At 48.0% G+C, this 25,532-nt stretch overlaps 1 protein-coding gene and 1 long non-coding RNA gene across 2 annotated transcripts in view; both read left to right on the forward strand.

Moving 5' to 3' along the window:
• DNAJC8 (DnaJ heat shock protein family (Hsp40) member C8) overlaps nt 1–25,532 on the forward strand; it is a 312,788-nt gene that overhangs the window by 79,905 nt on the left and 207,351 nt on the right. The window lies entirely within an intron of this gene.
• On the forward strand, nt 12,774–24,328 carry LOC141077515 (uncharacterized). Its single transcript, XR_012227582.1, has 2 exons — nt 12,774–20,664; nt 20,710–24,328. It is a non-coding gene; the product is annotated as an uncharacterized lncRNA (long non-coding RNA).

The raw sequence follows: 25,532 nt of genomic DNA on the forward strand, positions 1-25,532 counted from the left end.
CCATAGTCCCATGCCCATATACCCATCATACATATTCTCCATCCCATAGTCCCATGCCCATATACCCATCATACATATTCTCCATCCCATAGTCCCATGCCCATATACCCATCATACATAGTCGCCATCCCATAGTCGAGTGCCCATATACCTATCACACATCCTTCATCTCATAGTCCCATGCCCATACACCCATCATACATATCCTCCATCCCATAGTCCCGTGTCCATATGCCCATCATACATATCCGCCATCTCATAGTCCCGTGCCCATATACCCATCATACATATCCTCCATCCTATAGTCCAGTGCCCATATACCCATCACACATCCTCCATGCCATAATCCCGTGCCCATATACATATCTGCCATCCCATAGTCCCGTGCCCATATACCCGTCATACATATCCTCCATCCCATAGTCCAGTGCCCATATACCCGTCACACATCCTCCATCACATAGTCCCGTTCCCATATACCCATCATACATATCCTCCATCCCATAGTCCGGTGCCCATATACTCATCACACATCCTCCATTCCATAGTCAACCATTATGACATCATAATGAGCGGCGGCAGGGCTTGCAACCTTCGATGACATCAGCGTCGCCATGGCAACCATTGTGACATCATAATGAGGGGCGGGGCTTGATACGCACACTGCTTCCCTAGTATGCAAATAGGGGCATTATGACATCACAATGAGGGGCGGGGCTTTACGCGCACACACTTTTTCCCCCAGTATGTAGATAGGGGCAAAATTGTTTGGTGAATTGGAACACGCGGGGTTAAAATTTCGCCTCACAACATAGCTTAGGGTGCTCTCGGGGTCCAGACGTGCGACTGTGCTAAATTTTGTGGCTGTAGCTGCGACGGTGCGGATGCCTATCCCGGACATACACACATACATACACACTTTGAGCTTTATATATTAGATTTCGCATCCTAGTATCCTACAGCATACTATCTCGTATTTGATGTCTCAACCCTGCAGGGTAAAATGAGGAGTTTCACCTCCCCCAAATCTTTTCAAATTTACCCGGGCATCCCCTATTTTGGTATAACATGCGCTCATATGGAACAATCGAATTCACCAAGTCAATCCAAATTCTAAGGGAGGGGGATAAAGTTCCCATCCACCGTAATGCCAGTACCTTCCGTGCCATAAACAACGTTTCACTTAGGAAGACCCCATTATATCGATCCCGGATCTCCTCATCCCATACCCCAAACAAGCAGACCAGTGGCTCTAGAGGAACCGGGGCTTGTACTAGGGATGACAGTAATGATGTTGCCTCTCTCCAGTAATGCAGGACAGTGGGACACTGCCATACCATATGAATAAAATCTGCGTCTGGAGAGTGGCACCGGAAACCTTCTGATGATTGGAATCGACCCATCCTAAAAAGTCGTGTCGGAGTCAAGTACGACTGATAAATTATAATTGTATCATTCTGTTGTTAAGAGATGGTGATACTCCAATCGGAGATTCCAAAATCTCCTCCCACTCCGCGTATTAGGGATGAGTCGTTCCCACTTTCTCTTGATATAACTTATGGCAAATTCTGCTCCCGCTGACAGCATGTATGTGTATAAAGAGATGAGACCCTGAGGGCCCTGCGATATAAGGATTCCTATCAGAGGTAGAGATAAAATAGTACGGCCTACACCCTTACATCTCCCATGCGATTGAAGAACTGGTCTCAGTTGTAAATAGCGGAAAAATTGAGATCTTGGGATATCATGCGTGACCTGTAATTGCTCAAAAGACTTTAAGGTCCCCTGATCATATAAGTCTCCCATCGAAGAGACGTCATGCTGAATCCAAAATTCAGTGGACGGGTGGTTTAACAATTCTGGAAAATAATCATTATTCCACAGGGGCATCTATAATAATAAATGCCCTAAGCAGCTTCCGGTTGTAACAACTTCCGTCCAGTTGTAACCGGTGACGTCACCGCACACCTCTTTCCATGTTAACCCTCAACACACACTCCTCTCACCTTTCACCATCTCCACTCACGTCCACTCACTCTTTCACTCCACATATGACCCTTTTTCTCACTCTGTCTCTCATACTCACGCTGTCATCTCCGCTGATCCACGATCCCCGACATCTTCCGCCGGCGCCATCCTGGATCCAGACGTCCTCCACGCCGGCAACATGTTCTTGCGGCGAAGCCATTTTGGATCGGCGAAATCCCGCGATAGTCAAGATGGCGTCGCCGCAAGAACATGTCGCCGGCGTGGAGGACGTCGGGATCCAAAATGGCGTCGGCGAAATCTCATGAGATTTCGCCGACGCCATTTTGGATCCCGACGGCATCCACGCCGGCGACATTTTCCTGCAGCGACGCTATTTTGGATCGGCGAAATCCCGCGATACTCAAGATGGCGTCGCTGCAAGAACATGTCGCCGGCAAGGACGACGTCGGGATCCAAAATGGCGTCGGCGAAAACTTGCGAGATTTCGCCGACGCCATTTTGGATCCCGACGTCATCCACGCCGGCGACATGTTCTTCCGGCGACGCCATCTTGACTATCGCGGGATTTCACGATACTCAAGATGGCGTCGCCGCACGAACATGTCGCCGGCGTGGACGTCTGGATCCAGGATGGCGCCGGCGGAAGAAGATGTCGGGGATCGTGGAGCAGCGGCGATGACTGTGTGAGTATGAGAGACGGAGTGAGAGAAGGGGTCGTATGTGGAGTGAAAGAGTGAGTGGAGATGGTGAAAGGTGAGAGGAGTGTGTGTGTTGAGGGTTAACATGGCAAGAGGTGTGATGCTATCGCATCCTCCCGATGCGATAGCATCGGGCCATAATCTAGTTTCAGGTATAAAATCTTTAAACCCAGTTACTTTCTTGATTTGCCTTCATGTTAATCGTGCCAATCGGAGCAAGGGCAGCAGACGAGGGGTATTAGTTCTTTCTAACTCAAGGAAACCCAGTGGGCAATCAGTCTGTGCAGCATGAAGCAGGTGACTTGCAGAGTTGGGAATGTAGCTACCCGGCATCCAGTTACCTAAAGCTTTAGCTTGCCCAGCCAAATAATACAGGAAAAAAATCTGGAAGCGCCGCTCCACCTGCCTTTTTAGGTCTTTTTAAGGTGGCCAATTTAAGTTTGGGCCTAGTTTTTCCCCATATAAAAGACGTGATCTGGGAGTTGAGATTCACAAAGAAGGATTTGGGCACCATCACAGCACTGTGCTGAAGGGAGTAGCTAAGCTTGGGAAGTATCATTTTAATCAAGTTAATGCGCCCGGCTACAGACAACGGAAGTTTGCTCCAGGATGTAAATTTAGCTTTAACTAGTTCCAGCAGTGGGTGGATATTAAGTTGTGAATCAAACGCACTATCACGGGATATTAAAAAATTTAAAAGATATTTAAAATTAGATACAATAGACAGTGAGGAGAGAGCCTCTAACTGCGGCATCGGGGCTTGAGAAAGGGGTAACAGAGCCTACTTCTCCCAATTTATATATAAGCCTGAATATTTGCTGAATCTATCTATATAGGCTATCACTTGCGGCAAAGTTTCTTCCGCTTCATCCATGAATACCACCATATCATCAGCATATAGACCTATAGTGTCCACCCGACCCGCTACGTAAATTCCCTTAATGCCAGGGGAAAACCTTATACATATTGCCAGTGCCTCAATTGCAAGAGCGAAGAGGGCGGGGGAGAGAGGGCAGCCTTGACGAGTCCCCCTATGCAATGGAAAAGACTCAGATATAGAGTTATTTACTATGATACGGGATTTAGGTTTCATATATAGTATTTTGATCCATTTTTTAAATTTATCACCAAAGCCATATTTTTGCAAGCACGTGGAGAGAAAAGGCCACTCAAGAGAGTCAAAAGCCTTGGCGGCATCCAACGACGCCAATGCTCATTTGTTGTCGGGTATTAGGGAGCTATATTGGACTATTGACTGAACCCGTCTGATATTGATGGAAGTGCTCTTACCAGGCATGAAACCCGTTTGATCAGGATGTACAAGGTTCATAGAATCATAGAATCATAGAATCGTAGAGTTGGAAGGGACCTCCTGGGCCATCTGGTCCAACCCCCTGCTCAAAGCAGGATTCGCTAAATCATCCCAGTTAGATGTCTGTCCAGCCTCTGTTTGAAGACTTCCATTGAAGGAGAACTCACCACTTCTCGTGGCAGCCTGTTCCACTCATTGATCACTCTAACTGTCAAAAAGTTTTTTCTAATATCTAATCTGTGTCTCCTCCCATTCAGCTTCATCCCATTGCTTCTAGTCTTTCCTTGTGCAAATGAGAATAAAGTTGATCCTTTTACAATGTGACAGCCCTTTAGATAATTGTAGACAGCTATTAAGTCTCCTCTCAGTCTTCTCTTTTGCAAACTAAACATTCCCAAATCCTGCAACCTTTCCTCATAAGACAGGGTTTGCAGACCGGTCACCATTCTGGTCGCTCTTTTCTGAACTTGCTCCAGTTTGTTGATGTCTTTTTTAAAATGTGGTGCCCAAAATTGGACACACTATTCCAGATGAGGTCTGACCAAAGAGGAGTAGAGGGAAATAATTACTTCACGTGATCTAGACTGTATGCTTCTGTTAATACATCCTAGAATTGCAATTGCCTTTTTTGCTGCTGCATCACACTGTTGACTCATATTCAGTCTGTGATCTATTAGTATACCCAAGTCTTTTTCACATGTGCTGTCACTTAGCCGTATTCCTCCCATTCTATATATGCTTTTTTCATTTTTATTGCCCAGATGTAGTACTTTGCATTTCTCCCTGTTAAAAACCATTCTGTTAGTTGCTGCCCACTTCTCCAGTTTATTTAAATCTTTTTGAATCCTCTCTCTCTCTTCTCTAGTATTAGCTATCCCTCCTAGCTTTGTGTCATCAGCAAATTTAATCAGTTTACCCTCAATTCCTTCATCTAAATCCTTGATAAAGATGTTGAACAATACAGGGCCCAGGACAGAGCCCTGTGGTACCCCACTTGAGACATTCTTCCAACTGGATGTGCAGCCATTTACAACCACTCTTTGGGTCCGATCACTAAGCCAGTTATGAATCCACCTAACAGTTGCCTTGTCCATTCAATACTTAGTCATTTTTTCAATAAGGATTGTATGAGAGACTTTGTCAAATGCTTTGCTGAAGTCAAGATATACTATATCTACAGCATTTCCTTGATCCACCCAATCAGTGATACCATCATAGAAGGAAATTAAATTAGTCTGACATGACTTATTAGTTACAAACCCATGCTGACTCTGTTTAATCACTTCATTCTTATCCAGGTATTGAAATACATGTTGTTTAATAATTTGTTCAAAGATCTTTCCTGGTATAGAAGTCAGACTCACCGGCCTATAGTTGCCTGGGTCCACCTTCTTCCCCTTTTTGAAGATAGGAACAACATTTGCTCTTCTCCAGTCTTCTGGCACTTCTCCTGTTCTCCAAGAATTTTCAAAGATTATGGAGAGGGGTTCAAAAATTTCTTCTGCTATCTCCTTCAGTACTCTGGGGTGTAATTCATCCGGACCTGGAGACTTGAATTCATTTAGGTTAGCTAAGTGTTTCCTCACTAACTTTCTGTTTATAGATATCCTTGATTCTTCTATTCCCTTAATAGGACAGTGAATAACAGTTGATGTTACATTTCCTTTCTGAGAGAAAACAGATGCAAAATAGGAATTTAAAAGTTCAGCCTTCTCAACATCCTGTCTTACCATTTCATCATTTTCATCCTGTAAAAATCCTATAGCATCTTTGACTTTTCTTTTACTTTTGACATATCCCCAGAATCCTTTATTATTGCTTTTGACATCTCTTGCAAGCCTCAATTCATTTTCAGCTTTAGCTAATCTGATTTGTGCCCTGCAGGTTCTGCAGACAGCATTATATTCTTCTTTAGATATGCCTCCCTCTTTCCATTTTATAAACACTTTTTTCTTCCTTTTTAGCATGTGCTTAAGTTCTGAGTTCATCCATCCTGGTTTCCTTAAATGCTTCCTATTCTTCCCTCTTTTCGGAATTGTTCAATATAATTGAGTTCAGCCTGGTAGCTAGGATCTTAGTAAAAATTTTATAGTCCACATTCACTAATGAAATAGGACGGTAAGATTCACATTCCAAGGGGTCCTTTCCCTCCTTCCTAAGCAGTATGATTTTAGCCTCATAAAAAGAATCAGGCATAGAATTCCCTTCCAAAATTCCCTGAAATACCTTCACCAGAAATGGTATCAGTATATCTCGGTATTTCCTATACAATTCAATGGGGAACCCATCTGGTCCAGGGGCCTTCCCAGAAGCCATGTCCGTTATAGCATTTTCTATCTCTTACGCGGTGAATACAGCGTCCATAAGGGCTCGCTGTTCGGGATCTAATGTAGGGAATGCCACATCTGATAAATGCTACCCAAATTATCAGTCACTTTTAGATTCATATAGTGACCTGTAATAGTCATAAAAGCAACCAAGTATCTCCTCGGTCGAAGACACCAGTAAACCATCTGCCTTACGAATCTGCAGTATTGTATTGGAGGTATTGTGTTGGCGCACCAAATAGGCCAAAAACTTACTTGCCTGGTTTCCCAGTTCAAAATAAGATTGACGGGTGAAGAATAGTTTACGCTTAGATTTAGTGTCTATGTGCTGGGCGTACAACCTCTGGGCAGCCAACCACTGAATCCTATTGCCACTAGTTTGGTTAGATATATATGTAGCCTCTGAGTCTTTCAATCTTCGCTCCATTTCCTCATCCTCCCTTGAGGTTACCCGGTTAATATAAGAGATCGTGGAAGACAGGCAACCCCTCAAGTATGCCTTAAGGACATCCCAAAATAAATTAATGTCTTGAGGTTCCGGGTGAGACTCGATGAAACAATGTAATTGATCGATCGTTCTATTGGGGGACACTTTTAACTTCAACCAGAAAGGATTCAACTTCCAAACTATCCCGTTATTTAATTGTCCATATTTAAGTTTAAGGATGACCGAGCTATGATCTGAGATCACCCTAGTGCCATGCTCTGTTATCCACCCACATCGCCAGACCGCTGGAACCAAAGATGTAATCTATACGCGACAGAGAGCGTTTAGTGGACGATTGACAGGTATATTCTCTTAACTCAGGGTGACGCATCCTCCACAAATCCAGCCACCCGCCCCCCCCCATAAACAGCGACAGCGAAGTTGTAGTCAGCGAAGAGGCCCCCCCAGTCATTCCATCATCCAATCTCAATTTATCAAGGCAGTTGTTCATAACCATTTTGAAATCTCCCATACAAATAACATCCGCATCTGTATAATCCAGGGCAAATCTCATTGCCCTCTGAAGAAGGGACACACCAGCCGGAGGGGGGTTATAGATACATAGGATTACATATTCCCTGGCATTTATCAGTGCATGCACAAAAACAAAGCGACCTTCAGGATCCCTCCGAGTCTCCCTGGCTTCCCATCTAACGTCTCTATGTACCAACAATAAAACCCCTCTCGAGTAGCTGGTATGGAATGTGTGAACAGACCATTGTACCCAAGGCTTCTGCACACACCGAACTGTATCCTGGTCAGGTTTGTCTCCACCAAGGCCACAATGTGAGGGTGATAATGTCGGACCTGCGAGAAAACCTTAATCTTTTTCCGGGGAGTTTTTATACCCCTCACATTCCATGTCATACATATCAACAAATTTAGAGACATCACCTAAAAATGAAAATTGTCGTTGGCTGTGAATCTTACCTAAAAAACATATAAAACCAGAACAAAGAAAAAAACAAAGTAAATAAACAACAAACAGTATGGGAGCAGAGTCCTGTACTCCCGTCGTGAAGCAAACAAGGGGATACCATCACTGAGCACAGTGTCCGGTATTGTTGGTAATTGGACGCATGCGGATAGAGCTCCAATCAGACCATTGATGCAAAGGTGTATTGACTAGCAATATGTGCACTAGGATTCCTTTGCAGCAGACCATTTGTGGGAGCGTAGCCACTCTGTCGCCTCCACCGGATCCGTGAAAAACAGGGTGGAACCCTCATGAACCACTCGAAGCCGGGCCGGATAAATCATTGAGTACATAACATTTCTCGCCCGGAGGCTCTTCTTGACCTCCATTAACTATGCCCGATGTTTCTGAAGTTCCATGGAGAAGTCTGGGAAAATCGAGATTGTGGCGTTGTTGAACTTGATGGGGCTTTTCCGAGGTGCCAAACGCAGAGCCACATCCCTGTCCCTGCAGTTAAGGAGATGTGCCAGAAAAGGTATAGGTGAGTCTCCAGGAGGAAGAGGCCTAGTGGGGACTCTGTGGGCCTGCTCCACCGCAAATGTTGGAGAGAATTCGTCTCCCAAAGTAGTTTTGAGCCATTCTTCCAGAAATTGCTCCGGTTGTTGACCCTCTGAACGTTCCGGGAGCCCAATAATTCGGATATTATTCCGACGCATTCTGTTTTCCAGGTCGTCCGCTTTTTGCCTCCATGCATTCATACAGCCTGCCACTTGGCTTACATAGGTGTGATTGTATCCTCCACCTGGGACACCCGTGTCTTCACCTCCGTAATGCAGCCCCTCATAGCTTGCATATCTTGGTGGCGTCCCACCTCAGTGTGCACGTCCTCAATCTTCCCAGTCAGAGATGTCCTGGTTAAGGAGATGGCCTGCATCAGTTGTTCAGACGCCTGCTTAAGGGTTAACTCCTCTTGCTCACTCTCCTCCTCGCCTCCAGAAGAGCAGCTTTTACGCTGAGCATGTGAGGGGTTATTTTTAAGGGGTCTTGAGACGTCAGAATGATCTATTCTAGCATATTCTTTCAGTCTTTCAGCTGCTCCTGTCCCCTTTGAGCGGCTCATTTTAACAGCAATATGGCACAGCTGGTTATTATGAGTAGTACACTGGAGACCTTTATTATAGGCGCAGCAGGGCTATCACACAGTGGCAGCAGAGCCCCAAAGGTGACACAGATCTATAAGGCCACGCAAGGAGACAATGTCTGGCTCTGGGCAGCAAACAGGGGCCCTTATAACCCGGGGGGGGGGGGGGGGGGTGGAGACCACAGAAGCCAGGAAGGGACCCAGGCCCTTAAAGTAACAGCACCAGCATGCTAGGTGACTTGGCAAAGAGGAGGAACACGGGGCCCAATCTTTCAGGGCACTCACCGCTTGTCCTCCACAGTCCTTGCAGGATATACGCTCACCCACCCGTCAGCGCTGCAGCAATGGGGACCAGCACCGCGTCTCACAGTCAGCGCGTGTGCTTCAAAGATGGCCGCTGCCTCTGCATGCTCCGCCGGCCGCCCCAGCTTTCAACTACCGCCAGCACACAGGAGCCCTGCAGCGCTCTCCCATGGGGGTCCAGGAGTGCCCGGAATCCAGGGGGTCCAGAGAGAGGCAAGTAAAGCGCGGTGGTGAGGGTCCACTGACCGGATAATGTCAGGATTCCAGGAGCTCCCTCTCAGCACGTCCGTCCGCCGCTGCTACATAGCCACGCCCCCCCTCTTGCTGACTTGTTGCTTTTTGTTTTAGAGATGGTGAGGGATCTCATTGTCTCGGCGCTTTCCGAGAAATATAGCACTGTGAGCAGGGAGCACATGCTGAGCGTGCGTGAGAATTAACTGATGCATGCTCAGTAGAGCAGCGGCTAGCCCAACCCAGCCCCTGAAACTGAGGTCACAGACGCTACATTGCAAGGATGGCATAATGGCTGTGGTAGTGTCCGCAGCCTCTGTCCTCTCATGATGTCCTATTTGAGTATCTCTGTACACACTGGAGATTTTCAAACAAAATGTCATTGAAACGGAATTTAAAAAAGTGGATATATAGCGTAGAGGGGGAATGGTTTAGAATCTAATATATAAAGCTCAAAGTGTGTGTGTATGTGTGTGTGTATGTCCGGGATAGGCATCCGCACCGTCGCAGCTACAGCCACAAAATTTGGCACAGTCACACGTCTGGACCCCGAGAGCGTCCTAAGCTATGTTGTGAGGCGAAATTTTAACCCCGCGCGTTCCAATTCACCAATTTCGCCCCTATCTACATACTGGGGGAAAAAGTGTGCGCGCGTCAAGCCCCGCTCCTCATTGTGATGTCATAATGCCCCTATTTGCATACTGGGGAAGCAGTGTGTGCGTATCAAGCCCCGCCCCTCATTATGATGTCACAATGGTTGCCATGGCGACGCTGATGTCTTCATAGGTTGCAAGCCCTGCCGCCGCTCATTATGATGTCATAATGGTTGACTATGGAATGGAGGATGTGTGATGAGTATATGGGCACCGGACTATGGGATGGAGGATATGTATGATGGGTATATGGGAACGGGACTATGGGATGGAGGATGTGTGATGGGTATATGGGCACTGGACTATGGGATGGAGGATATGTATGACGGGTATATGGGCACGGGACTATGGTATGGCGGATATGTATATGGGCACGGGACTATGGGATGGAGGATGTGTGATGGGTATATGGGCACTGGACTATAGGATGGAGGATATGTATGATGGGTATATGGGCACGGGACTATGAGATGGCAGATATGTATGATGGGTATATGGGCACTCGACTATGGGATGGCGAATATCTATGATGGGTATATGGGCACTCGATTATGGGATGGAGGATATGTATGATGGGTATATGGGCATGGGACTATGGGATGGCGAATATGTATGATGGGCATGGGACTGTGGGATGGAGGATGTGTGATGGGTATATGGGCATGGGACTATGGGATGGAGGATGTGTGATGGGTATATGAACACGGGACTATGGGATGGAGGATAATTATAATTTGCTACATCTAACAACAGTTAGTTACTATGCCCGGGCAGCGCCGGGCTCTTCAGCTATCTAATATATAAAGCTCAAAGTGTGTATGTATGTGTGTATGTGGATGTGTGTGTGTATGTCCGGGAGATGGCGGATATGTATGATGGGTATATGGGCACGGGACTATGGAATGGAGGACATGTATGATGGGTATATGGGCATGGGACTATGGCATGGAGAATGTTTGGGTATATGGGCATGGGACTATGGGATGAAGAATATGTATGATGGGTATTTGGGTATGGGACTATGGGATGGAGGATGTGTGATGGGTATATGGGCACTGGACTATGGGATGGAGGATATGTATGATGGGTATATGGGCACAGGCCTATGGGATGGCGGATATGTATGATGGGTATATGGGCACTCTACTATGGGATGGCGAATATGTATGATGGGTGTATGGGCATGGGACTATGGGATGGAGGATGGGTATATGGGCATGGGACTATGGGATGGAGGATGTGTGATGGGTATATGGGCACGGGACTATGGGATGGAGGATAATTATAATTTGCTACAACTAACCACAGTTAGTTACTATGCCCGGGCAGCGCCGGGCTCTTCAGCTAGTTTTTAATAAAGGTATAGTAGAGAAGCAATTAAAAATTAAGTAGACTTTTAGGGAGAGATACAAATTTAGTTGCAGACCATCCCTTTAATATAAAAAGCCAACCAAAAGCTAGATAATACCACTGAAATGGCACATAATCTCTCATGCCATCTCCCAATCTAAGTGACCTTAATATTATAGATAAGTGAATTGATCCGCTGTCATCCAGCGGCCATGTCAGTGAATGGATGGGAGTGCGAACTTCCTCCCATTTGCCAGAATCTGGCACCTCTTCCTATTATTAGCCAAGGTACGGTCATAAGTGCCCCAGATTTCTTGGGGCTTCTGTCTTCTAGCCACATGCGCACGCACATATGCACGCACATATATATATATATATATATATATATATATATATATATATATATATATATACACACACACGCACATATATACGCACGCACGCTGTAATGTAAAATGTCTGTGAGATCTGTATGTTGAAGTATGATATTTCTAGAACTTTCTAGAAATCTCCCCTTTCCAGCTGAGTTGCATTGTACACTGTCAGCTTGCAGCAGCCCCTTCCCCCCCCCCCAGTCTTATCAGCTCCCTGCTTGCATCTGAAACATGAAACCGTCCATTTCCTCTCGAAGCACAGCAAGGGGGAAAAGGTCTCTTTGTTGGAAACACAGACTGTATGCCAGTATATGTGAAGTATTAAAACAACAGTTTTTGGAATAAATTCTCGGACTTTTGTGCGCTGCCAGATAAATTCACCAATCCAATATTTAGGAAAAAGATTAATTCATTTATTTCCCAACGCGTTTCGAAATGTATACCATTTCTTCATCAGGGGATGACAAAAATGCTGTGTGACCTCAGCAAAGGGGGCTGGCTGGGGACGTTCCACCCCCCTTCCTCTAAGTTATGATTTGGCTACAAAACTTAGAATAACTATATCTAAACGTGAAAAGCCCGTACCACCACACATAGGGCATCATCGTTTGTGATTTACCGAATAGAATCCGAAGACACCAAGCATGCTATACTTAGGACCCTCCATTTGGGAGCAATCCATATATCAGTTTCTGGAGAGGTTATAACTGTGAAAATTAGGAATTAATAAGCTGGCTTCGTGCCCTTCTCAGAAATGTGGGTTTTATATCTCTGCTGCGTATGGTTTTTACAATATGACTTGTTTTAATACTTCCCATATACTGGCATACAGCCTGTGTTTTCAACAAAGAGTCCTTTTCCCCCTTGCTGTGCTTCAAGAGGAAATGGACGGTTTCATGTTTCAGATGCAAGCAGGGAGCTGATAAGACTGGGGGGGAGGGGCTACTGCAAGCTGACAGTGTACAATGTAACTCAGCTGGAAAGGGGAGATTTCTAGAAAGTTCTAGAAATATACTTTACTTCAACATACAGATCTCACAGACATTTTACATTACACCTCCCCCTTTTAGAGGGCGCTACGGTGGCATTACCTCTCGGTAATCGGCCATGCGCACCTCAGTGGGTTCGCCCCGGCGGGACAACCCATCAGCATTTCCATGTTCGCTGCCCTTCTTGTACTGTACAGTAAAGTCGTACTGTTGAAGGGCAAGGCTCCATCGGAGCAACCTTCCATTGGTTCCAGACACTGTGTGCAACCAACTCAGGGTTGTGGTCGGTTACCACCGTGAGGGTGCACCCGTACAGGTAGGGCTGCAAACGTTGCAGTGCCCACACCATGGCCAGACACTCCTTCTTTATGGTCTAGTATGCCACTTCCCTTGGCAAAAGTTTCCGGCTCAGGTACAACACGGGGTGCTCTTGGTTCCTCGAGTCGACCTGGCTGAGCACAGCACCGAGGCCAAACTCGCTGGCATCGGTCTGTACCAGAAACGGGTGACTGCTGTAGACTGCTCTCAACACTGGAGAGCTGCACAGGGCTGCTTTCAAAGCTTGGAAAGCCGCCTCACAGTCATCTGTCCAGTTGACTGTTTGGGGTAGCCTCTGCTTGGTGAGGTCAGTCAAGGGTTTTTCAAGGGCGCTATAGTCCTGAACAAACCGCCTATAGTACCCTGCAGTGCCCAAGAAGGACTTCACCTGTTTCTTGGTCCTGGGCGTGGGCCAGGACGTGATTGCGTCCACCTTTTCTGGCTCTGGACTCATGGAACCCCCGCCTACCTGGTGCCCCAGGTAGTGGACCTTGCTCATGCCCATCTGGCACTTTCCCGGCTTGATAGTCAGGCCTGCCTGGTGAAGACGCTTGAGCACCTCCTGGAGATGCTGAAGGTGTTCCTCCCAGGTGGAACTGAAGATGGCGATGTCGTCTAAGTACGCCACTGCATACTCCTCCAGTCCCCGAAGCAGGTGGTTTACCATTCGCTGGAAGTGGCAGGGGCATTTTTCATGCCGAATGGCATGACTGTGGACTCGTACAGTCTAAATGGGGTGATAAAGGCGGATTTCTCCTGCGCCTCAGGGCACAGGGGGATCTGCCAGTATCCCCGACTCAAATCCATGATGGATATGTACCTTGCTTTCGCCAACCGCTCAAGCAGATCCTCGATGCGCTGCATAGGGTGGGCATCAGAGGTTGTGATGGCGTTGAGCCCCCTGTAGTCCACGCAGAACCAGGAGGTTTGATCCTTTTTTAGGCACGAGGACTACAGGTGAAGCCCACGCGCTTTTTGACCGTTGAATTACCCCCAGCCTTAACATCTCATCGATCTCTTGGCGCATGACTTGTTGCACCGCCTCAGAGATCCGATAAGGTGTTCGCCGTAGTGGGACGTGATTCCCGGTGTCCACCTCATGATCCTCTAACTCCGTCCTCCCAGGTCGGTTGGTGAACACGGCCCGGAAGGGTTCCAGGGTTTCCACCAACTGCGACCGCTGGGATACGGTTAGCAAACCACTTATCTCCATGTCCTCAATGGACCCATCGGCCTTGGCTTGGGCCAGCATGTCCAGGAGGGGATCTTCCTTCCCATCCTCGGGCAGGTTGCAGACCTGTAGGACGCAAGCTTCACGTTCGTGGTGCGCCTTCAGCATGTTGACGTGAAAGACCTTGCGCCTACCCGGAGCATGGTCAAGCGTGACCACATAGGTGACCGGGTTGAGCTGTTGGTGGACGACGTATGGGCCTTCCCAGGCTGCCTGAAGCTTATCTGTTGGTACGGGGACCAGCACCCACACCTTTTGACCCACCTGGTAGGTCCGCTCCCGGGCGTTCTGGTCATGCCAGTGCTTCTGGTCAGCCTGCGCCTGCGTCATGTTGTCATGTACCAACTGCGTCAAGGTCTGCATCTTGTCACGGACGCGCATGACATAATCCACGATGGACACTTCTGTGGGGTCTGGCTCATCTTCCCAGGATTCTCTTATCAACCCAAGGGGTCCCCGGACTCGCCTGCCATCCAGGAGCTCGAAGGGGGAGGACCCGGTCGAGGCCTGCGGAACTTCTCTGTAAGCGAACAGCAGGTGTGGGAGGTACCGCTCCCAGTCACGCCCTTTGGTCTCAACCAGCATGCGGAGCATCTGTTTTAGGGTACCGTTGAAGCGTTCACACAAACCATTAGTCTGTGGGTGATACGCACTCGATACCAGATGCTTCACCTGCATTTTCTCACAGAGAGCCTCCATTAGGTGAGGCATGAATTGGGTTCCTTGATCGGTAAGCATCTCCCTGGGAAATCCTACCCTTGAAAAGATGGTCACCAGTGCGTCAGCCACCTTATCTGCCCTGGTTAAAGACAGAACTACTGCCTCTGGGTACCGAGTAGCATAGTCTACCACGGTGAGAATGTATCGCCTTCCAGAGCTGCTGGGGACGGTCAGCGGGCCTACAGTGTCCTCCGCGATTCTCTGGAAAGGCTCCTCTATCACCGGCAAAGGAAAGCCTTAAGAGCAGGCCCCGCCTTACCCACTTTTTGACAGGTGGCACAGGAGCGGCAGTAGGTCGTGACATCTGTCCCCATCTTGGGCCAATAGAAGTGTTGAGACAGCTGTGTCTTTGTTTTGCTGATCCCCAAGTGTCCAGCGAGTGGAATCTCATGGGCAATCCGCAACAACTCAGTCCTGAACTGTAGGGGGGCGACTAGCTGTCTTTCCCTCAACCACTCCTTTTGGGGATCTCCGGGTACTGTCTCCCGGTACAACCTGCCTCGTTCCCAGAACACCCTCTCCTTATCAGGCTCGGAGGGGGGCGTCTCGGCGAGGTGTCTCAATTTCTCCAGGCTGGCATCTGAGTGCAGAGCAGCCTGGAACTCCTTGCTGGAGGCTGCCAGAAGTGACGTCAGGGTTCCTTCCTTACTGGGACCCTCTGGAACCGGCTCTGGGGTCACCTCTGGTTCAGTCTCTCCTGTAGCAGAAGAGGGTCCAGAAGACAGGGCGCTACCTGCGATCTGGGCACTCTGACTGCGTGTGACAGCTGCTATGTATGCTGTCTCCCTGGGGATTTCTACAGACCCACCATTCGGCGCTGCCATGGGCCCTACCTCCCCGTCCACCCCCAACACTTCAGGAGCAGTGCTACTTATGGGCCAGTTACCTTCCTCGGTGGCACTGGTCAGTTGCATGGCATTACCTTCCTCATGGTCCCCATGCACCTCCCCATTTCCTTGAGCACCGCTGCTTGCTCCTGCCAGGGGTTCCTCAGCCGTCTCACACCGCAGAGTGACGGGGTTGAGCACTTCGGTACCTGTGGACACATCTACTGTTTCAAAGAAAGGGTTAACAGGTTCATTCGGCACAGATACATCATCATTATCACCATTCCTTGGAAAAGAATGGTTATCAGATTGCTTTGGTACATTAACATCACCATCAGCATCATACCTGGGGAAAGAATGGAGGTTAGTTGCATCATTACTCACCAAGGCATTAGCAGGTAACACATTCAGTTTCCCATCATCATCATCAACATCAGAGTTACATTACCCTTATTATCAGATTGGGGAAGGGTGTCAGGGACATAGTATGCAACCATCCTCCCCAAGTCAGTCCACAATAAAACATCAATGGGCAGGTTTTCAGACACTCCCACTTCCCTCAACCCACTCCCAGCACCCCAATCAAGAAAAACCCGGGCCACTGGCAAGGGACAACGGGTGCCTCCAATCCCGGTGACAGTCAGGGTTTTCCCCTCAACAAACTCTTCAGGAGCCGCCAGCCCATGACTGATGAGGGTTCGTTCAGCCCCAATGTCCTTGAGGCCTGTAGCAAGACGGGCCCCCACCTGAGCAGGTTGAACGTTGTCGTCAATCCTCCCAACCACACCTCCCACCAAAAGAACAGAGGAGTTGGGCCCAGAGGCCTTGGCTGGGGGGTTCTTCGGCCTCTCCGGACAGGTGTAACTGAGGTGACCAGGCCGCTTGCAGTGGTGACACAGGCGACTGTCAGTAGTAGGCCTGGTGTTGGCAACAGGGACAGGGCCTCCGGAGTGACGGCTAGCTGGGGCACTGGGGTTGGTTGCAGGCTTACCTCCTCTCCAGCTGGTGGTGACTGGCCTCCGCATCTCTGGTTCCGGTTGGCCTCATAGTTGTCGGCGATCTGCACCGCTTTGTCCGCATTCGGTGGTTCGCGGTCCAGGATGAACTGTCGAACCTCAGCTGGGCAAAGATGCAGGAACTGTTCTTTGATCATCAGGTCCCATAACTGCTCAAAGGAAACAATGGACAGTCCTTGGATCCACTGGTCAAAGTGGGTCCTGAGTCCTTGCACCACATCACTATAGCTATCGTGTGGGCCACGTTGGAGGTTCCGGAACTTCTTTCGGTATACCTCAGGTGTCAGCCGGTATTTGGCGATCAGAGCCTGCTTTATGGCATCATAGTCATCATCGGCTTCTGGTGGAAGAGAAGCAAATGCCTCCAGAGTTTTGCCTTTTAGCCCTGGGGTCAAGTACCTGGCCCATTGGACCTTAGGCAGCTGGTACTGTCTGCAGGCTTTCTCAAAGGCTCGCAGAAACGTGTCCAAGTCCCCGTCCTTTTCCATCACAGGAAAATGCTCTGGCCGGGGTTTAGGACTCTGGACACTGCTGGGCTCACTGCGCTGGAGCAGCTCCAGTTCATGGGCCTTCTGCGCCTGGCGCTCAGCTTGGGCCTCCTGCCGGTATAGCTGAATCAGCTGCAGACGTCCCACATGGTCTTTGGCTGGGAGTTGCTGTAGGGCCAATTGCAGATAGGGGTCCAGGACTTCCCGGCTGGCGGTCTGCACCATCGGCACTGGCGCTGCCTTCTGCGCCCTGGCTCTCATCCCATTGCACTAGAGCCGTGACCAACTGGGCTTTGGTCTTGTCGGCGACGTCAATCTGCTTTGACGTGCACAGGGACCTCAGGGTGTCCTTATTGAGCTGCTTATAATAAGATTCTCCCTGCGTAGCCATGGTTGCCAAATAAAAGATAGAAAAGAAAAACGGAGAGGAGGGGATACTTGCAAGTACACAAAAATGTCTCAGGACTAGTAACCACTGAGTCTGTTCTCCAAAACCTATGATGCAGGATTCCCGCAGGAACCGTGCAGGTCTTTAGTGAGAGGAATGATTGCTCAAACCAAATCACTAATGCTCTAGGATTATCCCACCGCTGCCAATAGGTGACGACGGGGGGCCCGCTGCCACCAAAACGCGACGGACAGCGGACCCTGTGTCACCAATATGTCACAATCCCACCACTGACACGGGTGTATCAGCAGACTGAGGGACGCGACACACTGCCGGCACACGGCTATCACAGGCACAGTGGGGGCTTATCTTAGTTATCCCACCACTGGCATCATGTGACAAAAATGCAGCAAGCTAACCTTGCTCTAGCAATTTACCGCAGGGGGGTTATTTTAGATGCCCCACCACTGCTAACAACCTTCCAAGAACTGCGGGGATTTATGTATATCCCACTTTCTCAGTTCCACTTTGGAACTCACAGCTCTCTGGCGCCCCCCTTACCCTCAGGTCAGTCAAGGAACTGCACCTAGGATAATTAGTCGCCGGACGGGCTGCTTGTTGTGCACGGACAATTAGGCTACCGCAGTAAGGGAATTATCAATGCTGTGGCCGCAGCCCCCCTTTAGCAATATAAGACCCTTCTGTCCTGCCAACTAGTCTCGCCAGCCGCGCACACCACGCTGCCACCAGCCACGCTTTACTTAATTCACAGAGTGAAATTAAGAGGGTCCGTGGCAAACCTCTGAAATCAGTAGCGATTATCTAAGAGGCGCATAGTTCGTTTCTTAGAGCATGGAGGCAGACTGAATATTATATCATTTCTTCCCCAAAATCGGGGATTACAAATACAAAAGTTGCTATAAAGTTGAGACACTAAATATGTACAAATACAAATATAAAGCAAAAATGGATGAAAACAAAGTACACTCACGGTTGCTTATGACTCTTTAGGCATCCCATGTGGCTGGGGGGGAGGGGCGCTTAACCAAACGTCCCCACTCATCGGCACGTCTCTGGCATGAGCACCTCAGCTGACTGAGCTCATTGTCCCCTCGCATCCCTTATGGTCTAGGCTGTGTGACCTCAGCAAAGGGGGCTGGCTGGGGACGTTCCACCCCCCTTCCTCTAAGTTATGATTTGGCTACAAAACTTAGAATAACTATATCTAAACGAGAAAAGCCCGTACCACCACACATAGGGCATCATCGTTTGTGATTTACCGAATAGAATCCGAAGACACCAAGCATGCTATACTTAGGACCCTCCATTTGGGAGCAATCTATATATCAGTTTCTGGAGAGGTTATAACTGAAAATTAGGAATTAATAAGCTGGCTTTGTGCCCTTCTCAGAAATGTGGGTTTTATATCTCTGCTGCGTATGGTTTTTACAATATGACTTGTTTTAATACTTCCCATATACTGGCATACAGCCTGTGTTTTCAGCTAAGAGACCTTTTCCCCCTTGCTGTGCTTCGAGAGGAAATGGACGGTTTCATGTTTCAGATGCAAGCAGGGAGCTGATAAGACTGGGGGGGGAAGGGGCTGCTGCAAGCTTACAGTGTACAATGTAACTCAGCTGGAAAGGGGATATTTCTAGAAAGTTCTAGAAATATCCTACTTTACTTCAACATACAGATCTCACAGACATTTTACATTACAACTGTCTCCAAAGTAATGACTGCGTTTGAAAGAGAAGGAAAAACGCCCGCAGCAAAGCACAGGTCCGGCCGAAAGTCGATGTTGACTGAGAGAGACCGTCGGACTCTAAAGCGAATTGTGAGAGAGGATCGCAAGACCACGGCTCCGAAAATCACTGCTGAGCTCAATGAACACCTACAGAACCCAGTTTTCACGAAAAATGTTCGTCGGGAGCTGCACAATTCGAAAACCGCTGCTCTCAATGACAAATGTTTGCAAGCGTTTAGAGTGGTGTAGAAACCTCCAGAATAGGTCCCTCGAGCAGTGGAAACTTGATATTCTCAGACGAATGATCGTTTACTCTATTTCCGACCTCCGGCCTAGTGTACGTTTGGAGACAGCTGAAAGAAGCATTCCATCCAGACTGCCTTCTCCCAACCGTAAAACATGGCAGAGGTTCTGTGATGATCTGGGGTGCTATTTTGTGGAGATCCGCCGGGCCAGTGATATCCCTTCATGGAAGAATTAACAGCCGCGATTATTTAGGCATTTTGGGCGACCAAGTGCATCCTATGGTTCAAGCACTGCTCCCGGAAGGGAATACCATCTTTCAGGATGATATTGCACCAATTCATACAGCTAGAATCGTTAAAGCATGGCACGAGGAACATTGTAATGAAGTTGAGCATCTCATCTGGCCCCCACAATCCCCAGACCTCAACATTATTGAGCATTTATGATCGATTTTAGAGATTCAAGTTAGACGTCGATTTCCGCCGCCATCGTCGCTCAAAGAACTGGAGGGTATTTTAACTGAAGAATAGGCTACATTTCCTTTGGAAACCATTCACACCTTGTATGAATCCATACCTCGGAGAATTGAGGCTGTAATCGCCACAAAAGGACCTACACCATATTAAACTAACTTTTGTTGATGTTTCCAGGTGTTTCCATTATTTTGTTCCACCCCTGTATATATACATGCATGCACATATATATATATATGTGCTGCCCGGGCATAGTAATTAACTGTGGTTAGTTATAACAAATTATAATTATCCTCCATCCCATAGTCCCATGCCCATATACACATCATACATATCCACGATCCTATAGGCCCGTGCTCATATACCCATCATACATATTCTCCATCCCATAGTCCCATGCCCATATACCCATCATACATATTCTCCATCCCATAGTCCCAGTCCCATGCCCATATACCCATCATATTCACCTTCCCATAGTAGAGTGCCCATATACCCATCACACATCCTTCATCTCATAGTCCAATGCCCATATACCCATCATACATATCCTCCATCCCATAGTACCGTGCCAATATACCCATCATACGTATCCTCCATCCCATAGTCCCGTGCCCATATACCCGTCATACATATACTCCATCCCATAATCCCGTGCCCATATACCCATCATACATAGCCTCCATCCTATAGTCCAGTGCCCATATACCCATCACACATCCTGCATCCCATAGTCCCGTGCCCATATACCCGTCATACATATCCTCCATCCCATAGTCCAGTGCCCATATACCCATCACACATCCTCCATCCCATAGTCCCGTTCCCATATACCCATCATACATATCCTCCATCCCATAGTCCGGTGCCCATATACTTATCACACATCCTCCATTCCATAGTCAACCATTATGACATCATAATGAGCGGCGGCAAGGCTTGCAACCTATGATGACATCAGCGTCGCCATGGCAACCATTGTGACATCATAATGAGGGGCGGGGCTTGATACGCACACACTGCTTCCCCAGTATGCAAATAGGGGCATTATGACCTCACAATGAGGGGCGGGGCCTGACGCGCACACTTTTTCCCCCAGTATGTAGATAGGGGCAAAATTGTTAAAATCTCGCCTCACAACATAGCTTAGGACGCTCTCGGGGTCCAGACGTGTGACTGTGCCAAATTTTGTGGCTGTAGCTGCGACGGTGCGGATGCCTATCCCGGACACACACACACACATACATACATACATACATACATACATACACACACACACTTTGAGCTTTATATATTAGACTAGCTGAAGAGCCCGGCGCTGCCTGGGCATATTAACTAACTGTGGTTAGTTATAACAAATTATAATTATCCTTCATCTCATAGTCCCATGCCCATATAACCATCATGCATATCCTCCATCCCATAGTCCCGTGCCCATATACCCATCATACATATCCGCCATCTGTCTCGTGCCCATATACCCGTCAAACACATCCTCCATCCCATAGTCCAGTGCCCATACACCCATCACACATCCTCCATCCCATAGTCCCGTGCCCATATACATATCCGCCATCCCATAGTCCCGTGCCCATATACCCGTCATACATATCCTCCATCCCATAGTCCAGTGCCCATATACCCATCACACATCCTCCATCCCATAGTCCCGTTCCCATATACCCATCATGCATATCCTCCATCCCATAGTCCGGTGCCCATATACTCATCACACATCCTCCATTCCATAGTCAACCATTATGACATCATAATGAGCGGCGGCAGGGCTTGCAACCTTTGACATCAGCGTCGCCATGGCAACCGTTGTGACATCATAATGAGGGGCGGGGCTTGATACGCACACACTGCTTCCCCAGTATGCAAATAGGGACATTATGACATTACAATGAGGGGCGTGCTTGACACGCACACACTTTTCCCCCAGTATGTAGATAGGGGCAAAATTGTTTGGTGAATTGGAACGCGCGGGGTTAAAATTTCGCCTCACAACATAGCTTAGGACGCTCTTGGGGTCCAGACGTGTGACTGTGCCAAATTTTGTGGCTGTAGCTGCGACGGTGCGGATGCCTATCCTGGACATACACACATACTGTACATACACACTTTGAGCTTTATATATTAGACTAGCTGAAGAGCCCGGTGCTGCCCGGGCATAGTAACTAACTGTGGTTAGTTGTAGAAAATTATAATTATCCTCCATCCCATAGTCCCATGCCCATATACCCATCACACATCCTCCATCCTATAGTCCCATGCCCATACACCCATCATACATATCCGCCATCCCATAGTCGAGTGCCCATATACCCATCATACATATCCTCCATCCCATAGTCCAGTGCCCATATACCCATCACACATCCTCCATCCCATAGTCCCATACCCAAATACCCATCATACATATTCTCCGTCCCATGCCCATATACCCATCATACATATTTGCCATCCCATAGTCGAGTGCCCATATACCCATCACACATCCTTCATCTCATAGTCCCATGCCCATATACCCATCATACATGTCCTCCATCCCATAGTCCCATGCCCATATATCCATCATACATATCTGCCATCTCCCGGACATACACACACACATACTGTACTTTGAGCTTTATATATTAGATAGCTGAAGAGCCCGGCGCTGCCCGGGCATAGTAACTGTGGTTAGTTGTATCAAATTATAATTATCCTCCATCCCATAGTCCCGTGTTCATATACCCATCCTCCATCCCATAGTCCCATGCCCATATACCCATCACACATCCTCCATCCCATAGTCCCATGCCCATCATACATATTCTCCATCCCATAGTCCCATGCCCATATACCCATCATACATATCCACGATCCTATAGGCCCGTGCCCATATACCCATCATACATATCCTCCATCCCATAGTCCCATGCCCATATACCCATCATACATATTCTCCATCCCATAGTCCCATGCCCATATACCCATCATACATATTCTCCATCCCATAGTCCCATGCCCATATACCCATCACACATCCTTCATCTCATAGTCCAATGCCCATATACCCATCATAAGTATCCTCCATCCCATAATCCCGTGCCCATATACCCATCATACATAGCCTCCATCCTATAGTCCAGTGCCCATATACCCATCACACATCCTCCATCCCATAGTCCCGTGCCCATATACCCGTCATACATATCCTCCATCCCATAGTCCAGTGCCCATATACCCATCACACATCCTCCATCCCATAGTCCCGTTCCCATATACCCATCATACATATCCTCCATCCCATGGTCCGGTGCCCATATACTCATCACACATCCTCCATTCCATAGTCAACCATTATGACATCATAATGAGCGGCGGCAAGGCTTGCAACCTATGATGACATCAGCGTCGCCATGGCAACCATTGTGACATCATAATGAGGGGCGGGGCTTGATACGCACACACTGCTTCCCCAGTATGCAAATAGGGACATTATGACATCACAATGAGGGGCGGGGCTTGACACGCACACACTTTTTTCCCCAGTATGTAGATAGGGGCAAAATTGTTTGGTGAATTGGAACGCGCGGGGTTAAAATTTCGCCTCACAACATAGCTTAGGACGCTCTTGGGGTCCAGACGTGTGACTGTGCCAAATTTTGTGGCTGTAGCTGCGACGGTGCGGATTCCTATCCTGGACATACACACATACTGTACATACACACTTTGAGCTTTATATATTAGACTAGCTGAAGAGCCCGGCGCTGCCCGGGCATAGTAACTAACTGTGGTTAGTTGTAGCAAATTATAATTATCCTCCATCCCATAGTCCCATGCCCATATACCCATCACACATCCTCCATCCTATAGTCCCATGCCCATACACCCATCATACATATCTGCCATCCCATAGTCGAGTGCCCATATACCCATCATACATATCCTCCATCCCATAGTCCAGTGCCCATATACCCATCACACATCCTCCATACCATAGTCCCATACCCAAATACCCATCATACATATTCTCCATCCCATAGTCCCATGCCCATATACCCATCATACATATTTGCCATCCCATAGTCGAGTGCCCATATACCCATCACACATCCTTCATCTCATAGTCCCATGCCCATATACCCATCATACATGTCCTCCATCCCATAGTCCCATGCCCATATATCCATCATACATATCTGCCATCTCCCGGACATACACACACATACTGTACTTTGAGCTTTATATATTAGATAGCTGAAGAGCCCGGCGCTGCCCGGGCATAGTAACTGTGGTTAGTTGTATCAAATTATAATTATCCTCCATCCCATAGTCCCGTGTTCATATACCCATCCTCCATCCCATAGTCCCATGCCCATATACCCATCACACATCCTCCATCCCATAGTCCCATGCCCATCATACATATTCTCCATCCCATAGTCCCATGCCCATATACCCATCATACATATTCGCCATCCCACAGTCGAGTGCCCATATACCCATCACACATTCTTCATCTCATAGTCCCATGCCATATACCAATCATACATATCCTCCATCCCATAGTCCCGTGCCCATATACCCATCATACATATCTGCCATCTCATAGTCCCGTGCCCATATACCCATCATACATATCCTCCATCCTATAGTCCAGTGCCCAAATACCCATCACACATCCTCCATCCCATAGTCCCGTGCCCATATACATGTCCGCCATACCATAGTCCCGTGCCCATATACCCGTCATACATATCCTCCATCCCATAGTCCAGTGCCCATATACCCATCACACATCCTCCATCCCATAGTCCCATGCCCATATACCCATCACACATCCTCCATCCCATAGTCTCATGCCCATCATACATATTCTCCATCCCATAGTCCCATGCCCATATACCCATCATACATATTCGCCATCCCACAGTCGAGTGCCCATATACCCATCACACATTCTTCATCTCATAGTCCCATGCCCATGTACCAATCATACATATCCTCCATCCCATAGTCCCGTGCCCATATACCCATCATACATATCTGCCATCTCATAGTCCCGTGCCCATATACCCATCATACATATCCTCCATCCTATAGTCCAGTGCCCAAATACCCATCATACATCCTCCATCCCATAGTCCCGTGCCCATATACATGTCCGCCATACCATAGTCCCGTACCCATATACCCGTCATACATATCCTCCATCCCATAGTCCGGTGCCCATATACTCATCACACATCCTCCATTCCATAGTCAACCATTATGACATCATAATGAGCGGCGGCAGGGCTTGCAACCTATGATGACA

Source organism: Dendrobates tinctorius, unplaced genomic scaffold (assembly GCF_039654945.1).
Source record: "Dendrobates tinctorius isolate UK_male_01 unplaced genomic scaffold, ASM3965494v1 ptg000015l, whole genome shotgun sequence".
NCBI lineage: Eukaryota > Metazoa > Chordata > Amphibia > Anura > Dendrobatidae > Dendrobates > Dendrobates tinctorius.